General features: G+C 43.0%; 1 protein-coding gene across 15 annotated transcripts in view; it reads left to right on the top strand.

The window, feature by feature from the left end:
- Positions 1 to 468: 468 nt before the first annotated feature.
- The window catches only part of ppfibp1b (PPFIA binding protein 1b), a 55820-nt gene continuing 37055 nt past the window's right edge, over positions 469 to 19233 (top strand). For 4 of the 15 annotated variants that reach the window (XM_088645880.1, XM_088645878.1, XM_088645879.1 and 1 more), the window contains exon 1: positions 471 to 637. The gene's annotated coding sequence lies outside the window, so the exon portion shown is untranslated. Of the gene's footprint in view, positions 638 to 16387; positions 16433 to 19233 lie in introns of all 15 variants that reach the window. The other 11 variants (XM_088645876.1, XM_088645874.1, XM_088645875.1 and 8 more) reach the window with 6 other exon arrangements.

Below are 19233 nucleotides of genomic sequence, written 5' to 3'. Positions count from 1 at the left end.
TATAAAAAAACTATTCTCCTAGAAAGATGTTTAATTGTAATTAACTTTCACACGGAGACAAAAGAAATTCAAGTCAGACCACATCAAGGTTGAATAAATCTATGCCCTTCTTACGGTTCCTTCTCTTCAACATTGACTTAAACGATGTATTTGACACTAAAAGAAAAGAGAGAGAAAACACTCACAAGGACTGGAAAGGGATATTCTTTTCATTAAGATTTGGTTGGAACGCAAACAAAAACGTAAATTCATTTACAGGACCGTCAGGTGAAACCCCGCTCAACTGCAGAACTGAACCCACACAGCCAAGTCCTAGGTGGGACTCTCCCAAACTTTGGAATGTTGGACACCACGTGGTACAATTTTACTACTCCATTGATTGGGACTCGTATCCAATCTCGGCACTCCTACCGGAGAAGTTGAGCTTCCCAAACCAATCAGATGGGAAACAGGGCGGGTTGTGTGCCGGCGATGACGTCCTCGCCCCGTTAGATCCCAGGTTTCCCGACATGGCGTAAGAGAGGAAGGGATTAGGGACGGCGAAGGGAAAAAAAAGAGTGTTTTCAAGAACGACCGTGAAAGAAAATCTCGCCGCGTAGGATTTGCTTATTCGAGGAGTCTTGTAAGGATTTTGTGGGTGAGTGTGCTGGTTTGACGTCCAGTGTCTTCCCAAAGCCTTTCATCCGATGAACTCTGTCCGTCTCTTTATCCGTTTTCCAGTTTTTACAGCTTTTTTCGGGTCTCATCTGCAGCACTTCAAACGCGAATTCGCTCGAAACTTTTAATTGCGGCGATAATACTAAATATCTATACCCGTCAGGCGAAGATGAAATCAAACATGTGAACGAAGGTGCTGCAAATCCCAAAACTTCAGTATAAACTAACTTTATTTTTTTAGGTGTAGGGGTAGTCTCTGCCGAATAGCTTTTCACTTAAGGGTTAGTCATTTCTGAAGTTTTCAGCGAAGCTACAAGTCAGATGAAATCTATAATGTCTGTGCCTACACAGTGAGGTTTAATGACCTTTGGTAGTTTTCGTGACAGACTTAATTTGTTTATGCTGTTTTTTTTTTAGCTTGAAAGATTGGACCGAAGTTTTTATTTCTGTGGGTGTCGAACCATAACATGCAAACGTTTTTTTTTTAAATTACATTAAAGGCTACACCTTGTTGGTCTCGCTTTCCAGCGTTTATGAAGTCGCAAATGCGGGAGAATAGACGTCGCCAGGTGTATTTTAAAGTCTAGACCTCTTCTTAAGCAGAAGTGTTGGGTTGCGCACGGACGCTTGGAGGCGGCTATCTGATGAGCGCCGTGCTGTGAGGGTGTTGTACTGCGTGCTGTATTTCCGTATGTTTTAAGCAGGCGTCTGTTAAAGAGAAATGGACCGGGAGAGAAGGAAAATCTGGCGTATTTCTTCTTGTTTTTAACCTGAGCTGCGATATTTCTCTCAGTCGACCCGTTTTTATCCGGTGCGCAATTGACCGCCAAGCCACGGTTTCGCTGGGGTCCTCTGGCCGCCTGGGGCTTTTCAGCTGCTGCGCTCCACGTTATCGGCACCTCCCCAAAGTCTTTAACAAACAGTAACAGTGTCTTTCAGTAGCACACGGAATCCAGTGGTCTGCCTCTGCTTATTCATTTTAATAAAGCGTCAGCGTGTTAATTCTCAATTTACGAAGTTTGGGAGAGCATTTTGCAAAGTCAGACTGGAGGGGTTGGAATATGAAACTCGCCAGTTGCCTGATGTTGTAGCCGAAATAATGTAATTATCATCTTAGTATACTAGGCACAACACTTCTTAAGCCTTTTTTTTACGAGACCTCTGGCAAACCATAGAGGAATTGATGGCAGTATTTAACATTTTAAAAGTATTCCCCCTTCTTATTGGCCACTTCCTAGCAATTTTGTTTTTTGGGTGGTTTCGAAAGACTTCCCCCTAATTTCTTGTGTGTTAAAGGTAACATGGTTCGTTTCAGTTATCGTCATCACTATAACTGTGTATTGGGTGGAAATTACAGTTCCTTCCCGGACCAGACCCGAGACAAACTTGTGAATGTCTCTTACCAGCTGTGCCCTGTTCTTGAACTGTCCCATCACTCTTCTGTGTTTGGTGTGCACTCTGGTCGTGCTTATCATGTGACTGAAAAAACGCTGTTTAAATCGCCGACATGTTTACTGTTTATTACTCTTATTAGCAGAATCCTTTTTCCAACATGCGTTCATTGCCCCGCAACAAACAGTGACCTATAAGTTATTTGCAGTGATAGTATAGATGGTATAAGCAAAAGGTAATCTATAAATATAATAATTCAACATGCAGACAAACCAAGATAAGGTTATTTTACTACAGAACAGTCTGAATTAATCTTTGAAATTGGTCCATATAAATATTATTTTATACTTAATGTAACTATACTTATACTTTATGTAATGTAATGGATAATAGTATTGAAGTGTTCTCTTATTGTCTTGCACATGTACAGACAGTCACCACAACTTTATTGTTCCTCAAGAGCTACTACTTCTTTCAATGTCTTGTTGGTGTGAATGTTGGTGGCTATGGTACCATGCAGTAATGCATTTAACTAAAAGGGAAAAAAATAGAAGAGCGTCATTGCAGTTTGTTAGTTTTTATCTTGTTGTCCAATTTATAAGAGTCCACCAGATAGAAGATTTTAAGAGCACGTTCCTGGCTCTATATCTCAAGCAGAGAGCGAGTCTCAGTTCACTTGGAGTACTGTACCCCTTGTAAATCAGAGTACTGATCCTAATCTGAAATCTCTGAATGTGCTGTATTCTGGTATTCGTGTTTCACAGTGTCATAAGCGTTAATGGGAAGTCTTTTAATAAAAAACAACACATCACAGTCAACGTGTGCTTTCTATTTTAAAATAGGAATGACAAGACCTATTAATGCTGCTGTGTTGCTGGTACAGTATAACCCCTGACATCTCTTCAGTGTTCATGTGTGTCTGGATGCAGTATGTTTCTCTTCCTATATTTAAATCTGCACCTAGAAAGCTGTTTTTGTGATTCAGGTTCATTTCAGGTGGCAGCCTTCCAGTGTGACATTTACAGTACAATTTATGGATTTAAGATGAGGTTTTTAAGTTTCTGTTTTTGTCTCCAAACTAATCTTTCTGGCTGTCTCGGTTGCAGACGGCTAGAGATAGCCAAACACGTGGGTAAAACATACATTATAGACCTATCCTCAGAGCTGAGGCTGCAGAGAACTTGGGAATGTTTTCTTTTCCGATGCTCCAGCATGTGTTGTGTGTTTGTGCCATGATAGCTCAGATTTCCTGAGAGTGCAGCGCACGTTGACACTGACCATTTTTTGGAACAAGTTCGCTGTCCGCCGTCTTGAAAGGATTGCAGATCACCCAAGGCTAATGATCTGATTTGTTTTTATCTTGGAAGGACTGAGCTAAGTAGAAGAAACATCTCTATTGTGAGGTATTTGAAGTACCTGTAGGACAAAATGTTTTATGTATCATGTGCACAACAATCTCTATTTAAGAGATTTCCAGTACTACGTGATTTAATGATTGCAAGTCTGCGTTTCCAGCCTGTCACCGATCCAGTCTTTTAATTTAAAAAATTTTGTAGTTGGTAATAGTATATTCCAGATACAGAAGAGAAGAATCTGCAGGCATTCCATTAAACCTCCCCTAGTTTAACTGTTCTCGCGTTTCTGATGTCGCACTCTGCCCAGCAAGTTGTTTGTGGCTCTTTTTGACAAATTCATACCCGCTGAACCATTTGTAATAAATGTCAGATTTGTTTGTAGGCTGATGGTAAAGCTGAAAATATTTAAAGAAGAGCTTCCCAAACCTAGTCTGTGTGTCATTTTAGCATTTATCCCAGATGATGTCTTCGCTAACTAATTATACTTATTTTGAGTAATAAAATATTTACGTTGCTCAGCATCTTCAAAAGTGGTCTATATGTGACATACAACTCAACAGTCATTCTTTGAGAATTCTCCACTGGATCAAGCACAGAGAGTCCCATGGGTTGGGTAGGAATAAAGCAGTCTAGGACAGTTTATGAAAGGAAGCTTTTCTTCAGACATGACTATGGTTTAAGAATCACTGTTTCCAGAGACTGTTTTTATCGGATGAGTAAGATTTAAAAAAAAAAAAAACATTCATCACACAATGAAAATGTACAAGATACCCTATACTTATATTCTTAAGTGAGTCAGTTTTTCTATTGATCGTGGTGAATCGTATATTGGTATCTGAAATCTATAGCGTGTATGCTGTGTAAAACATAACTGTTCAGAAATCCTCATCAGAGCACTGTGTCCAATCTAGATATTTCCCCAGTGAGGCCTGCCACTGTATGCTTATCTTTCACTGTTTCTTTATTTTACAAGGTAAATCGCTTGAGCACAGTCTCCTGTGCAGTGAGGACCTTGAGACTCACTCACACTGCAGGGCACTTACAGGAGCTGTTTGAGTGGCATACTTGGCTCAAGGATGCAACAGCAGAGCCCTAACCTGCCCATCTCCTGTCCAGATTCCTAATCACTACTCTGCACTGCTGCCTGAACTTTCAGGATGTTTTATTATACAGTCGCAGATTCTTCCACTGCAATCTCCTTTTATTAACCCTTTTGATGCACAAAGCCATACCTTTCTTCAAATTTCCCCCTGGCATTTCACAATCATGGCCTCCTATGATGGATCCCCATCTATGTACTGGCTTCATCACTCTTCCCCCCTCCCCACTGAGAGCTGGTGTGTGCGGAGCGTACTGGTGCACTATGGCTGCCGTGGCGTCCTCCAGGTGGGGCTGCACACTGGTCTTTGTTACCTGTAAGGCGCATTGAGTGGAGTGTCCAGAAAAGCACTATAGAAGTGTAAGGAATTCTTCTTTGTTGTATACAAAGGAACAACAGCTGTTTATTTTTCTGAGCATTGTGTGAATGTTTGCTGAAAGCACACTGGAGATTCCTCATACCTCCTATGCTCTGGGGAGGGGGGGGAAGTCATTCACCAATGGAATGTAATTACAGACAAAATGACATTCCGTTAGTAAACAAACTGGGCAAGTCTGCAATTATGCTAGTGTGCTCTGCTTAGCCAGAGCATGTCCTCTTCCTGCTGTGTGATGTGGCATTCTGTGGTGACCACTTGCACAGATCTGCACTTCTTGTCCTGGCAAGAAATAACCCATAGTGAGTCAGTCTCTTCACACGTCTCCTGCTGGAATCTAGAGCTAATGTGTTGTGTGATATGGGGAAAAAAATGGATATCATTAGCAACACTTTTTTTTGACTAATTACACTGAGAAGATTCTACTCCTGTAGATTCTGTAGTGGGGTTCTATATGGTTTGTGATTTTCTACATGAACAGTAATGTAGGCTTTGAATCAAGACTCATCCATCAAAATACAGGTATGGATGTCACTTCTCAAACGTGACATGGCAGTGAGCGGTATCAAGGCAAAATCTAGCAGGAGGAATACTGTAGTTTATATTGTACCAGAGTTTTAAATGAAGGAGCAGTTAAGACTCTAATGTTCGGATTCTAGCGTAAGAAACCTCTTTGCAACTCAACTGCTTCACACTGATGTGATTAGTGTACTACATTTCCTTACTGTGAAGTCAAATGGATATTTGATTTTTAGCTAATTCATTTTGTAGCCAGATGTATCAGCCATATTTCCTGCATACAGTTTGTTGTACCTTTCTTAAAGACAGATAGATGCAGACTGTAAATGCACATTCTGATGTTATGGGCAGGTCAAGAGCTGCATCTTCAGCGTTTAGCCAACATCGGTCCAATTCCCATTTAGACTGTTAGTGAATGTGCTGATACATGTAGATGTTTATTGTAGCGCTAGTCTTCACACCTGTTGTAGAAAAGCACCTGAATGTATTACAGATTGGGGGGGGTGAAGGAGATCCAGATATAAACTTGCCTTCATCAAAGGACTGAATAATCTCCTAAAATTAGTTAAATCTAAACACAGGCAAATGGGCGATGCTGCCAGCCTGGGTTAGTTTTACTCACCTTTTGGCTCTTAGGCTTTCTTTAGGTGCGTGATGCCTTTCGTAAAGGGGCACTGTGTTTGCCATTTCTACCTTGGGTACTACCCCTGTCTCGATCAACTGTTTGGAAAGTTTTGTAGGAATATCATCTTATAATATAAGACAAGTGTGAGAATACGATGCCATCTGAGACTGGTGATTTAACCTGTAACATACTAGTACAGAAGAGACAGATGTGTTAATTTATTTAATACAGAACTTTCTTTCCCCAGTCTGGTCTGCTTTCCTGATATTGTGAAGCTTTTGTACTTGAAAGTTGTAACCTTCAAAGCACCCAATATCGTGACCCCAGTTCCCTTTTGGATCTCATACCTTCATTCTTCATTCTATGTACATACTTGTACTGTAGGTATTCCGCAAGAGTACGTAAGGAATTATAATGGAATAGCTCTGAAGAACAGCCTCTTTCATGCTTACAGTTCCCCATATTAATAGATAAATAGCCTAAACAACTGTAGTATCAGGCTAGTAAAAAAATATTGTGTGTCATAGTAGCTCACGTGCGGTATGTCAAAGACCATGAGCATATTCATCTTTGGAATTTTCTCTCACTGGAATGAGTAGTCTCATCTAAATAATTATAATATACTGTGTGTCCGAGTCTAGTCCATGTTATTAAAGATGTTGCATGAGGAGTTTCCTTGAATGATTTTGAACACTTGTTGTCCAGTGACCTTGCGTGGTGATTGCTTTATTCAAGGGCATTATTGTTCATGATGAGTAGATTGTTAACTGACATGTAGTAGAGGTGACATAAAGGGGCTTCATCTTGCTGAAGCCACACAGTCTTCTTGTCTTAAAATACTTCTACACAATGCTGCTTTCATTGAGAATTAAGTAATGACTAAAATGAGAATTTTGGAGAAACAATATTCAATCTCCTGATTGAGGCTGCTTTGTTCAACAGTGGTCTTTTACAAGGGGGAAGTACTACAAAGTTGGCCTTTATTCTGACGTCAGTAGTCATTGATCAAGCCCTCTGCAATGCTTAAAATATGAAAATTGTCATAATTTTTACATGGGAAATGTCCAGCAGTATAGAAAGTGAAAGGAGTGGAAGGTTCTTGAATTGAGAGTTGTAGTCGGTTTGAAACCTAAGGGAACAGGCAGTTCCAAACAGGTCAGTAATGAAGGTTAATTAAATTATTTTCATTCGTCCATTTCCGTTGCGGTAATATCATCATACTGGGTCAGCTTAGAGACCAGGTGTAACCTAGCCAGCTTGTCTGGATCATGGGAGTACAGTGCAGGACATACAGACTCCATACGGAAGGTGCCCTGAGCTGAGCCTAGGACCCAAGAGCTGCGAGACAAATCTGAAACTGTGCTTCTTGCAGAGGTAACATGGGCATCTCTTCCTTGGCACACAAACAGGCCGTGTGCAAACTTTGTAAAGGTCTTGCAATGAAAGGGGCAGAACATCCCTTCAAAGTTCCTGCAAAGAGCATGAAGTGCAGGTCTCTCTCTGCTCAGATTTCCTAAAGATCCGACTTCAAGCTCTGAACAGACCTGTAGTCACAGAATTTTATTTTCTATTTTGTCATAGGCTGCTAGGTGTTCTTAAAGCTCAAATATTTGCACTCTGGGGTGCCTCAGAAGTGTAATGAAATAATTTGGGGTGCAGGGACAGGCAGGGGAATTGGCAGGACATCTGTGAGGCCTGAAATGTAGGTCAGCTTTAAAGAATGCAGATCCGTTTGATGTACAGTACTGTAGGTCTGACTTGTAAGCTGTTTTTTTGCTTTTTAATGTCCAGGGTCCCTCCAGGTGAGCCTGCTGGCTGTCAGGTGATTCCCGTGCTCCTCGTTAGTGTGAGCCCTCATCCCATGTTTGTGTTTTGTTATGTATTCATAGGTTTTGAACTTGTCGGTAGTTTAGTTTTCTATCAGGACTTCCTCTAACCACAGTGTCCTGGAATTACCAAACTTGTCATTTAGAGAAACATAATGACTGCTAACGTAAATCTAACCTTGGGGGACGTAAATAGATCCAGTGGACGTGGCTTTTTAAATGCTACTTTAAGAAAAGCTATAATGTGAATACTTTGAAATTGGTTTCCCTGTAAAAAAGTTTCTTTTTAACTGTAAATTGTTAGCATTGACTCATTGCGATTAGCTCCTGTGTTCTTCAGCTTCTGTTCTGTAGTAAACTTGGGTTTATTTTCACAATATAATATTATACACGCATAGACCTCAAGTGTTAAAGTGTTTGTAAAGAGTCCAGATAGAAGTTGTGCTGTATTGAGTTTCTGGGTACAGTGTGTTTCGGCACACAATTTTTCATGGTGAATAGATCTTTTCACCCTGTCAGTGCCAGACCTTTGTCTAAACTGCATTGACAATAGATTAAGGAACTTTCTTACAGGACCTCAAACACTTAAATACTTTTAATAATAAGACTTCATTAGAGTCGTGTCTTTAAATGTCTGCTTAAAAAAGCATTGTAAAATTTAAAACTATTGCTGATTGTTCCATCATTTCTCACCCTTACTAGCTTGAGCTAACAATTCTGTTGGGACATTTTCAACATTTCGAGCTGTAGTAGTTCAGATGGCAAGGGCGTCTAGCTCCTGACCGGAAGGTCCCGGGTTCAAGCCCAGGTAGGGGCAGGTGATGTAGCTCGAATTCCTTCCAGATGGCTCCCAGGTCCACTCAGCCTGCTTTCCAAATGAGTACCGGGGGTTAATCCTTCCGGGGGTAATAGGCTGGCCGGAGTGTGATGCTGACCACCTCACCTCCACCTCCAGCGTCGGATGGTTGAGGAAACGCTTGCTTTGGATCATCGTCATGTTGAAAGGTGAACCATCTTCCCATTTTCAACTTCTTGTCTGAGGGCTGCAGTTTTTCTTCAAGAATTTGGCTGTATTTTGCACCCTCCATCTTCCCTTCCAACCTGACAAGTGCCCCAGTCCCAGCTGAAGAGAAACACCCCCACAACAGGAGGCTGCCACCACCGTGCTTCACTGTAGGAACGGTGTTCTTTGGGTGGTAAGATGTATTGGGTTTTCGCCAGATGTACTGTTTTGCATTCCGGCCAAAATGTTCGATTTTGGTCTCATCTGACCACAGCAGCTTTTGCCACTTGGCCACAGAATCTTTAAGGTGCTTTTAGTCGAACATAAACGAGATTCGATTTTCTTGCCACCCTCCCATATTGGCCAGATTTGTGGCGCGCTTGTGATATTGTTGTCGCATACACACAATGATTGGTCTTTGCCATAAAGGCCTGAAGCTCATTCAAAGTTGCCATCAGCCTCTTGGTAGCCTCTCTGATCAGTGTCCTTCTTGCTCGGTCATCCAGTTTGGGGGGACGGCCTGATCTAGGCAAGGTCTGGGTGGTGCCACTTCTTAATGATGGTCTTTTCTGTGCTCCATGGGATACTTTAAGCCTTTGAAATCTTTTTATACAGTACCCATCTCCTGACTTGTGCCTTTCCACAACTTTATCTCGAAGTTCTTTTGAAAGCACCTTTCCGCCCATAGTGGATTTTTTGCTTTGAAATGCACTTCCAACCAGTGGAATCCTCTAGAAACAGCTGCTTTTATTCTGAACTAATCAAAATCACCACAATATTTTGCACCACAGGTGAGAGCCAATTAGGTTGTGTGATCTGTAAGGTGATTGGTAATACCTGGTTAAATTTAATTTTTTATTTTCAGAGTGTCATACAACAAAAAGTTACAAAATTTTGAAAGGGGGCGGTGACTTTCTATACCCACTGTATATCAATTTATATATATAAATTTGTTCTGCCTGAACGAACTGCACCAACTCTCCTTCCTAGAGGTTTTCTCTATGGAACAACCAGAGATCCTTCTACATTTCCAAAGCAAAGCTGTTACAAGAACTGTTGTAAGCAGTAGGTAAATTTATTGTACAATAAAATGAGTACTTGCTAATCCAGACAATCTGAATGAATTTTGAATTGGAACATATTTTGTTTATGCTTTTCATTTAAAATGTATTTTAAAATATTTCCTCCCAGCATGTAGCCAAGATCTTGCAGCGCTGTGAGGTGAGTTGGGAATATTGCCTTCTCCATGTGGCTAATTTCCCCCAGGATCTGAACCAGGATCAGAAAATGTAAAAATCGGTGCTTGTGGTGCACATACTGTAGCTGAGCTTTGGGAAGCAAGCACCGATTTATTTTTTTTAATTGGTATAAAAATATCTGTGTAAAAGCAGGAGCTGTTCTCACTTTCATCCTGGTAGAAAGGGGTTTAAATTTAGAGCGCTTCCCCTTCTCTTACATCTGAAATAGCTGAAGGTTATTGCAGATCACAGAGCAGCAGCTGGTCACACAGACGCCCCAGGCATGTCCTGAGCAGTCCGCTGGGCAGAAATGAGACATTCTGACTAGGACATACAGCGACAAGCGAAGTTAGACGTGAGGAAGGAGTCTCGTGAGGGGAATTTAAGAAAGGTCTTTCCCAGGTGACAGATGGCTCGATCTGATTAATATTATATGATACAAAGAAATGTCACCTGCTTGGAGCAGAAAGCTAATTACCTAGCCTTTCTAAAACACAATATGTGAGATTGATTTTTGACACATATTTGAAACTTTTTTTTACAGAAGCAAAATGAGTTTGGGTGCAAGCTGAATATTGACTTGCTTTTAGTATACATATACAAGACCTAAGCAAACTGTAAGCTTTGGCTGTGCAGTCAGTTCTGTTTGTCACATGGTCATGTGAAGACTGAGCTGTTTTTGTCTTATTTATTATTTTGTGAATGCTGTATTAACCTCATAATTAAGAAGTATTTAATTGTAACTCTTAATAAATGTGCTATTTAAACCAATTGTACAGTAAGGGATGGACCATTTTTGACAATTTCAAGAGATATTGCCAGCGGCCATATCACTCTGCAACGTACAGCTGACAACCCACTGGAGCTCAGCAGCTGTGAGCCTGGTCAGTACCTGATGGGAGACCTCCTGGGAAAAACTTAAGGTTGCTGCTGGAACAGGTGTTAGTGAGGCCAGAAGGGGGCACTCACCCTGTGGTCTGTGTGGGTCCTAATGCCCCAGCAGGGTGACAGGGACACCATACTGTAAAAAGGCACCGTCCTTCGGATGAGACGTAAAACCGAGGTCCTGACTCTCTGTGGTCATTAAGAATCCCAGGACATTTCTCGAAAAGAGTAGGGGTGTAACCCCGGCGTCCTGGCCAAATTTCCCCCTGGCCTTTACCAATCATGGCCTCCTAATAATCCCCATCTCTGAACTGGCTTCATCACTCTGCTCTCCTCCCCACTGAGAGCTGGTTTGTGGGGAGTATACTGGTGCGCTCAGCTGCCGTCACATCATCCAGGTGGATGCTGCACATTGGTGGTGGTGGAGGGGAGTCCCCATTACCTGTAAAGCGCTTTGAGTGGAGTGTCCAGAAAAGTGCTATATAAGTGTAAGCAATTATTATTAAATTTGAAACTTTAAGACATTATCCGTTCTTCGCTTTCAGTTCCACTCAGGATCTTAACGGTTCCTGTCAAACTCGAGCCCATGGAACAAACTTTGAAATGGAGGCGCTCAGAACTACAAACAGACAACGTTTCTTCATACAAATGGCTGTCGTTGTAGGGGTTTGGGAACAAAGTATCCAGCCGTGCTGTTGAGCCAGATTCCATAGGATCCTGCAGGAAATGGCCGAATAAGATCCCTGGATCAAGCATGCACTAGCAGCCCAATGCTAGAAGAGTTATGAACTTTCTTTCACATGGGAATACAGTAGTCAGAGAACAGGTAGGGTGGTGCCATGCTGTTTCAATTGCTTCTGGAGACTTGCTGTGTGTAACTGCCCTTCATGTCCTGCTTTGTGAGAAGTACAGTAATATAAATCATGGGGGAGCCCAAGTAAGTTTTACCCTATTACTTCGTCTGAGTTAAGTGCTTTCTGTAGTAAAACCTACTTCAAATGTTACTTCACGTTGACTTCCTCCCCATTCGGGGGAACTACACGAACCAAGAGTCTCACTGGAACATGTGGTTGGTGTAGAAAAGAGGAAGTTCTGCTTCTGCCTTCAGCAGCTCTTCTACACTGAGAGAGGGTCTCTGGAGCTGCAGGTGATACCGCTAACGGGCTCGGACCACTCATGACGGTTCTGACAGTGCCAGCTGAAGTAAGATTTGTTTTCACAGAGTGAGTGGTTAGATCTGTGGGCAAAGAAGGGAATTCACTCTTGACTTTAATTCATGTGCAGACAAAAGTGATTTGGTCATTTGATGTTCAGAATAAAATAACTACGTGATTTGCCTCAACCGTTTTCTCAAAGACAGGAATTTACATTTTGCTTTCTGTTATGAAATGGCACTGAATTATTTTTCAGTTGTGTATTGTGAAGTGAGGTTTCACATCCGGATATAAGAAACGCATTTCATTTGCTAGTGAAAGATACCCTTTCTGTCAGTGAAGTTTATGAAGCTGTTCGACAGAGGCTCAGATCATACTGGTGGTCGATTCAGGGCATCCTGAATGAAAATGTGCTTGTTGTTTTTGGGCTTAGTGACTTTGGTTTAGAAAGTCTTGTATCTTGTGTTTTGCAAACATAGCGATGGATGCAAGAGGCGACAGATAGTGTTTTATCTTTGCGTCCGCCACGGTGAGCTCTTGAGCGCGACGCGATCGATGACTTTCCCCTCTCACCACTGTAAATCAGACAACCCCTTTACCCCCACAACAAATCTTTAACCTGGACTTCCTTTTTAAGTTTTTAATGTACTAAGTGTCCAGCAATGGTTTAGTAAACCCAACTAAAATGAACTATTAGAATGCACTAAATGTGGGTGAGGAAAATGGCAATTTTAAAAGGCTGTGTGGTCATTTGAAATATTTTGTGTACATTTGCTACTCCCCTTGAAAAATTCAAAGAATTTGTCTTCATTCATTCACAACATTCTTTATACTTGGATAGTAAATTCTTTCAGCGCATTAAGCTTCTGCACTGCTGAGCTGGCTTGAATTTCTTTAAAGCCAAGAGCTCCGAACGGCCCTTGCAGTAATAGTGTAAAATACCTCCATTATGCTCTATTTGTTTTCTGAAGTTCTGGCAAAGCTTCCTCATTTAACAATCTCATAAGGAAAGGTTCATGTTGCTTTTAAAGAGGCAGGAAGAAAAGCACTAGTCAGAGGTGTGGGTGGCGAGCTGCACGTTGAAGCATGGAACAAATAGGTTTATTCCCCGCCGGAAGGTAAAAAGTCAAATACTTGAACTCTATTAACATATGTAACTGGTCCATGTACTGGTACAATGGCATTCTTACTGACAGAAAGTCTCTCGATTGTTAAAGCTTAAAAACGCAAAGTGCAGACAGTGCATCAAGACGATATACTGTACAAACAGACAATGTACAAGTAAACAGTTTGAATGTAAACAATGCAGACATGTAATTAATGACTGCTGATGTGCAATAAATAAGAAATTACAATGAGGTAGATGGTGTAGGTGTTGTCCAAGGGGCATGGCCAAGTGTGTTCACCAGTCGCACTGCTTGTGGGTAGAAGCTACTGAGGAATCTGGTGGTCAGTGTCCGTATGCTCTTGTATCTCTTGCCTGAGGGAAGTGGGGTGAAGAGCTTGTGCCCGGGGTGGTGACTGTCCTCTGTGATGGAACTTAACGTTTCAGCTGAGGAGGGGGGTGTGGCAGGGAAACCAGGAAGATCAATGATGAACAAAGGCCAAGGCTTCATCCCCTGTTTTTGCACATGTGAAGAAGTCTTCCCAGCCAGATCATTGTATATTTTACTCTTCTTACTTCCAGTGTGGTGTTAACTCTCCTTCTGCTGTTCTCAGAAGCCTGGTGTTCAATGGTTGCTGTCAATTTGTTTTTCACTTCCAATTCCCTCTTTCAAGCTAGTTCAGGTTTCTTTACATTCACGGAATTGAACAGGCAACTGGAGTGCAGGGGAAGGAAAAAGTACCTGTGTACCCATTTCCCGTTTAACTTAAGGTCTCTTAAGGATTCCTGCCAAAACTCTGCTGCAGTTCAGTGCTCTTGGGAGCAGTGTAGTTGAGGCTGGGAGGGGTGTTGTCAGGCCTTGGTCTGTCTTGCACAGTTATACCAGCCCTTCCTGTGGGCACGCCAAGCCAGACGATCCGCAGGGAGTTAGCCTCCTGTGACAAGAGGCAGACTGCGGTTCAGTCGGATTTGACAGCGGAGAAAGGTTCTACATGAGAGATGAGCTGAGAGAGTTCAGTGGGGACAGCAACCAAAAAAACGAAGACCAGAATAATCATAAGACGGTGGCAACATGCTAGCTACGTATGCAGAAAGAATCTCCATAATGGCAGTATTGTCTGCAGTATTGAGAAGTCTTTCATTGCTTGTCCAGTGATTGCATGATGTGTGTGCGCGAGAGTGGAGGCAGCTGGTGTGGTGCTGTAGACGCGCGACCTCTTTTTAAAACTGCGCAGGGACTGAGAGTTAACTCCCTGCCACATCTCTTTGGAAGAAAGAGATTCCCTTTATGTAATGGTAATAAAAGTTCTTCTAAATCAAGTTTCTCTTTCTACTGTCCTAATTTTCGACCCTAAGCCTAAGGCAGAGTTTTACAGCGCGCTGTCTTGAGTGCTTTGAGTGTTAAGCTGCATCATCACAGATTTCTGAGGCAGGAAAGTCCCACAGAAGAAAGTCTTGACTAGGAGAGCTGCATTTATTGTCTGTCAATGCCTGAAGGGAACTAAAGTGATGGATAATGTTTTTAGGGAAAGGAAAGGCTCAAAGCCATGAAGGGCAATTTCTTGTATTCAAAATAACCTAAAAACGTACCTCTTAGCTGATTTGAGAATTCAGTGTCTATTAGTTTTAAACAATGTCTATGCTTTATATTTGTCATGAGGTTTTAGTCATAAGAAAGAAGAAGGTGGCGACAACAGGATTTGATATTTATTTGCCGTTCTGTATAACTTTTCATCTTATGGGAAGTGACATGGCGATGAACCATTTCTGAATTTTTTTTGTAGCCTAAAAAATTTAATTTTATTCAAATTAATCTTTATCATTTTAGAAGTACCAGTTCTTTTTTTTATACCCACCCCCGTTTGCAGTAGCCAACTGAGTTTTCACATTTCAGTCCACTACTGTTACGAGCCTCACCGGCATACCCAGGGAAGAATGAGGACCCGCCACTTCTTTAAGCCACAGGTCGGAACGTTTAGTTGCCCCGTACCGGAGGATCAGTGTCTCGCGCCGACAGTAGCTGGGAGGCAGCAGGAATCGCTGTCGCTGAAAGCCACGAGCATTCTGGCTGGCTCATCCCACCCTGGTCTGGGTGCTGCTTAGAGAAATCCAGTCATAGTCGGCTAGTAACATGACCCAGGCTCAAACCTGAGGTCATCGAGCGCAACAATTAATCAATCAATCAAGGTGTATTTATCAATGCACAAACAGTATAGCATGCAGTGGTGGTGTTGTCGGCAATGAAATGCTTTGTCCACGAGCTCGTTAAGAGGGATAGGAGAGTAGAAGGACAGGAATTTATAGGGATTAGGTTAACATTAGGATACAATAAATTACACGGTTGCAATTTACAGATTGTGCGAAAGTAACACAGGGGTAGGGGGTATTTAGTGCTCTTCGTATGTGTCCTGAGAGCCTGGTGGTCTTGGTTTGTATACTTCCGGATCGTTTTCCAGATGGTAGTAGAGAGAACAAGCTGTGGTTAGGGTGACTGGGGTCCCTGAGGATAGACCTGGCCTTCTTGAGGCATCTAACAGAGTAGATATCCTCAATGTTCAGTACCGTGCAGCTGGTAGTGTTTTGAGTCTGTTTCACCACCCTCTGGAGTGCCTTGCGCTCTCGGGCGGAGCAGCTACCATACCAGGCAGTGATGCAGCTGGTTAGGATGCTTTCATTGGTGCTCCTGTAAAAATTGGTCAGGATGTGTGACGGCATGCCAAACTTCTTTAGTCTGCGGAGAAAGAATAGGCGCTGCCGTGCTGTCTTGGCTACGAGGTTGGTGTGGTGGGTCCAGGTTAGATCATCTGTGATGTTGACACCTAGGAATTTGAAACTGTTGACTCTCTCCACTGCGGACCCGCTGTGTGAATGGGTGCGTGGACTGTTTCTCGATGCTTCCTGTAGTCCACGATCATGGAGTCTGATTCCTCCGACGGGCGCAGGCTTCCGATCCTTGTCGCAGGCTTCTCCTGCTGGAGTTTCTGCCTATAGACGGGGAGTAGCAGGATGGAGGTGTGATTGGATTTGCCGAAAGGAGGTCGGGGGAGGGCTTGGTAGCCATTCTGGAAGGGAGTGAAAGCACTGTCCAACGTGTGTGTTCCCGCGCGACAGGCAATTGATATGCTGATGCAGGTTTGGCTTGATTTTCTTCAGGTTCACACCATTGAGTTCCCCCGCCGTGATGAATGCGCCCTTGGGGTGAGTTCTCATGTCTGCTTAGCTGTTCGTGTAGCTCCTCCAGAGCTCTCGTGGTTTTTGCCTGCGGCAGAATATAATAATAATAATAATAATAATTATGCTTACACTTATATAGCGCTTTTCTGGACACTCCACTCAAAGCGCTTTACAGGTAATGGGGATCCCCTCCATCACCACCACTGTGCAGCCCCACCTGGATGATGCGATGGCAGCCATAGTGCGCCAGAACGCTCACCACACACCAGCTATTAGTGGGGAGGAGAGCAGAGTAATGTAGCCAATTCATAGAGGGGGATTATTAGGAGGCCATGTTTGGTAAGGGCCAATGGGAAATTTGGCCAGGACGCCGGGGTTACACCCCTACTCTTTTCAAGAAACACCCTGGGATTTTTTAATGACCACAGAGAGTCAGGACCTCGGTTTTACGTCTCATCTGAAGGACGGTGCCTGTTTACAGTATAGGGTCCCCGTCACTACACTGGGGCATTAGTACACACATGAGCCGCAGGGTGAGCGCCCCCTGCTGGCCCCACTAACACCTCTTCCAGCAGCAACCTTAGTTTTTCCCAGGAGGTCTCCCATCCAGGTACTGACCAGGCTCACACCTGCTGGGCTTCAGTGGCTTGCCAGTTGTGAGTTGCAGGGTGATTTGGCTGCTGGCCATATCACCAATATACATGCATATCAGCAATATATACGCTGTGAGGATCACCAATGTAAATTCCCCCATTAGGATGGGCAACAGTTCATTGTCAGGTGCTCAGGTTGTGGAGAGCATGGTGATGAAATGGTCTCCACAGCTGTGCACCAGGAGTTATTAACCATGAAGCACACCCCTCCACCCCATTCTTCCCCAAGTCCACTGTCCTGCCCTGACGGTGGACGGAAAAACCTCTCGGGACGATAGTGGTGTCTGGAATAGATGAGTCAAGCCAGGTTTCTGTAAACGCTAGCGCATTGCAGTTTTTAATGTCCCTCTGAGAAGCAGGCCTTGCTCTCAGTATTGTCGAGTGATTGAACATTAGCGAGAAGTATGCTCGGAAGTGGAGGGCGATTGCTGCGTTGTCTCCGTCTAACCAAGACACCTGTCCGCTTACCTCTCTTCCTGCACTGTCGCCGCTTTCCTCCAGGAACAGGTACAGGTGAGACTCCATAGTCCAGGTAGTCCATCCTTATTTTCGGTGCAAGCCTGGTTGCGCCAATAGTCGATCCTACAGTATGTATACTAGCGTTTGTCGGTCATAGCTGATCACCAAACAAGCAGTATGGTGCAGTTAGCAGTACAGAAAACAACAAAGTAGAGAAATAGACAGAAATGAACGGGAGCTCGCGGGATGGCAGTCTTCCTCATCGGCGCCATCTTTGGAGACGCCTAACATGAGAACATGAATGAGCAGGGGTTGCAACCTTAATTGATCCAAGCATCGCCTCCGACCATTTCTTGAAAGAAACCAGAGTTCCGGCTTCATCCACACTGCTGGGTAGCTTCTTCCTGACTCCCACAGCTCTTTGGTCAAGGAGGTTCCTGCTTTTTAGTGCACTTCCAAGTATAATGGAAGAGACTAGGGAGGCCCCCCGATGTTTCTGACATTTTTGACATTCTGTGGTTTTTTGCCTGTGATTAAGTATTTGAAAAGTAAGGAATGGGTTATACTAGTACTTGCTGAGAAATCTGCATTTCTTCATCCCTGCATATTCCTATCCTCGTGGAGGAAGTAACTGCTTGGTGGAACACCTCCTCCAAGAAAGAGACATTTGTTTTCACATGATCGCACAGCTGAGGGACAAGCATTACTGTAAAACCCAGCATTGCATTTCTTGACCTGTGCTATTCCTGTTGTGGGTGCTCTCTTGTACGTCCGCAATTTCGTTTGTGCACTCTCGTTCAGTTAAGGAACTTTTCTGTTTTTAACTTGTGCCTCCTCTTTTTTGTTTTCTTTTTCTCGAAGATTGTGTTGTAACTTGTTTCCTGGGATTTGTTCTGCGTTCTTGATAAGATGTGGAGATGATGTTTCACTTGCAGTGCTCGCTGTGTTTTGTCTTCAGTAGATTGGAGTGCGCAGCTGTGCAAACTGCAAAGGAACAAGGAGGTTATAACTCGATGCTGAAAATTGGAAAGAAGAATGAAACATAGTAGTAGACTCTCGGCAGAAACACTCTCTTTTTTAGCATGGAGCTGACTTCTGCTTTTACTTTTCAGTGTTTGAGAAGTTTCAATGACTGGTTAATTGAACTTTCCAATACAAGAGGAATTGGTAGTATAAATGGTCAAAATGACAAGTTCAATACATCTAGTAATTTGGTGTTGCTCATTAAGCCTCACTGTACTGTAGTGCTGAGGTATATTACAAGTTTCGCAGTGGTTGTTGACAGGCGATGACTACACATTGGCAGTGTCGGCTAGTCCATGGTGTAAATTTTATAGTGGAACAAGTCGGCACACATTGATTTGGTCAGGAGGCATAGTGGACCCATTTTCTCGTGGTGTACCCAGAGATTGGATCTGCTGAAACCCAGATTAGGTACCTGGTGTACCACTTTTTAATTTAGAGATTTTTAAGATGTTAAAATCGCCATTGAACTTTCTGTATCAATTTAATTAACCTGTTGTAGTGCTGTGCGATGCGCAATACCAAAAACATATATCCATTTTGAAATGTATATCTGTATTTTTGTGTTTTTTCCTTCCTGGAAACAACACCGACAGCCGATCGAACAATTGGCCCAGTTAAGAAAAGTGGGAGCACCAGCGACAACTGCCTGCTCCACCCCAGTGTGTGAGAGTTTACAGAGGAACCAGG

Source organism: Lepisosteus platostomus, chromosome 9 (assembly GCF_059453375.1).
Source record: "Lepisosteus platostomus isolate fLepPlt1 chromosome 9, fLepPlt1.hap1, whole genome shotgun sequence".
Lineage (NCBI taxonomy): Eukaryota > Metazoa > Chordata > Actinopteri > Semionotiformes > Lepisosteidae > Lepisosteus > Lepisosteus platostomus.
This window is presented reverse-complemented; position numbering and strand designations above follow the sequence as displayed.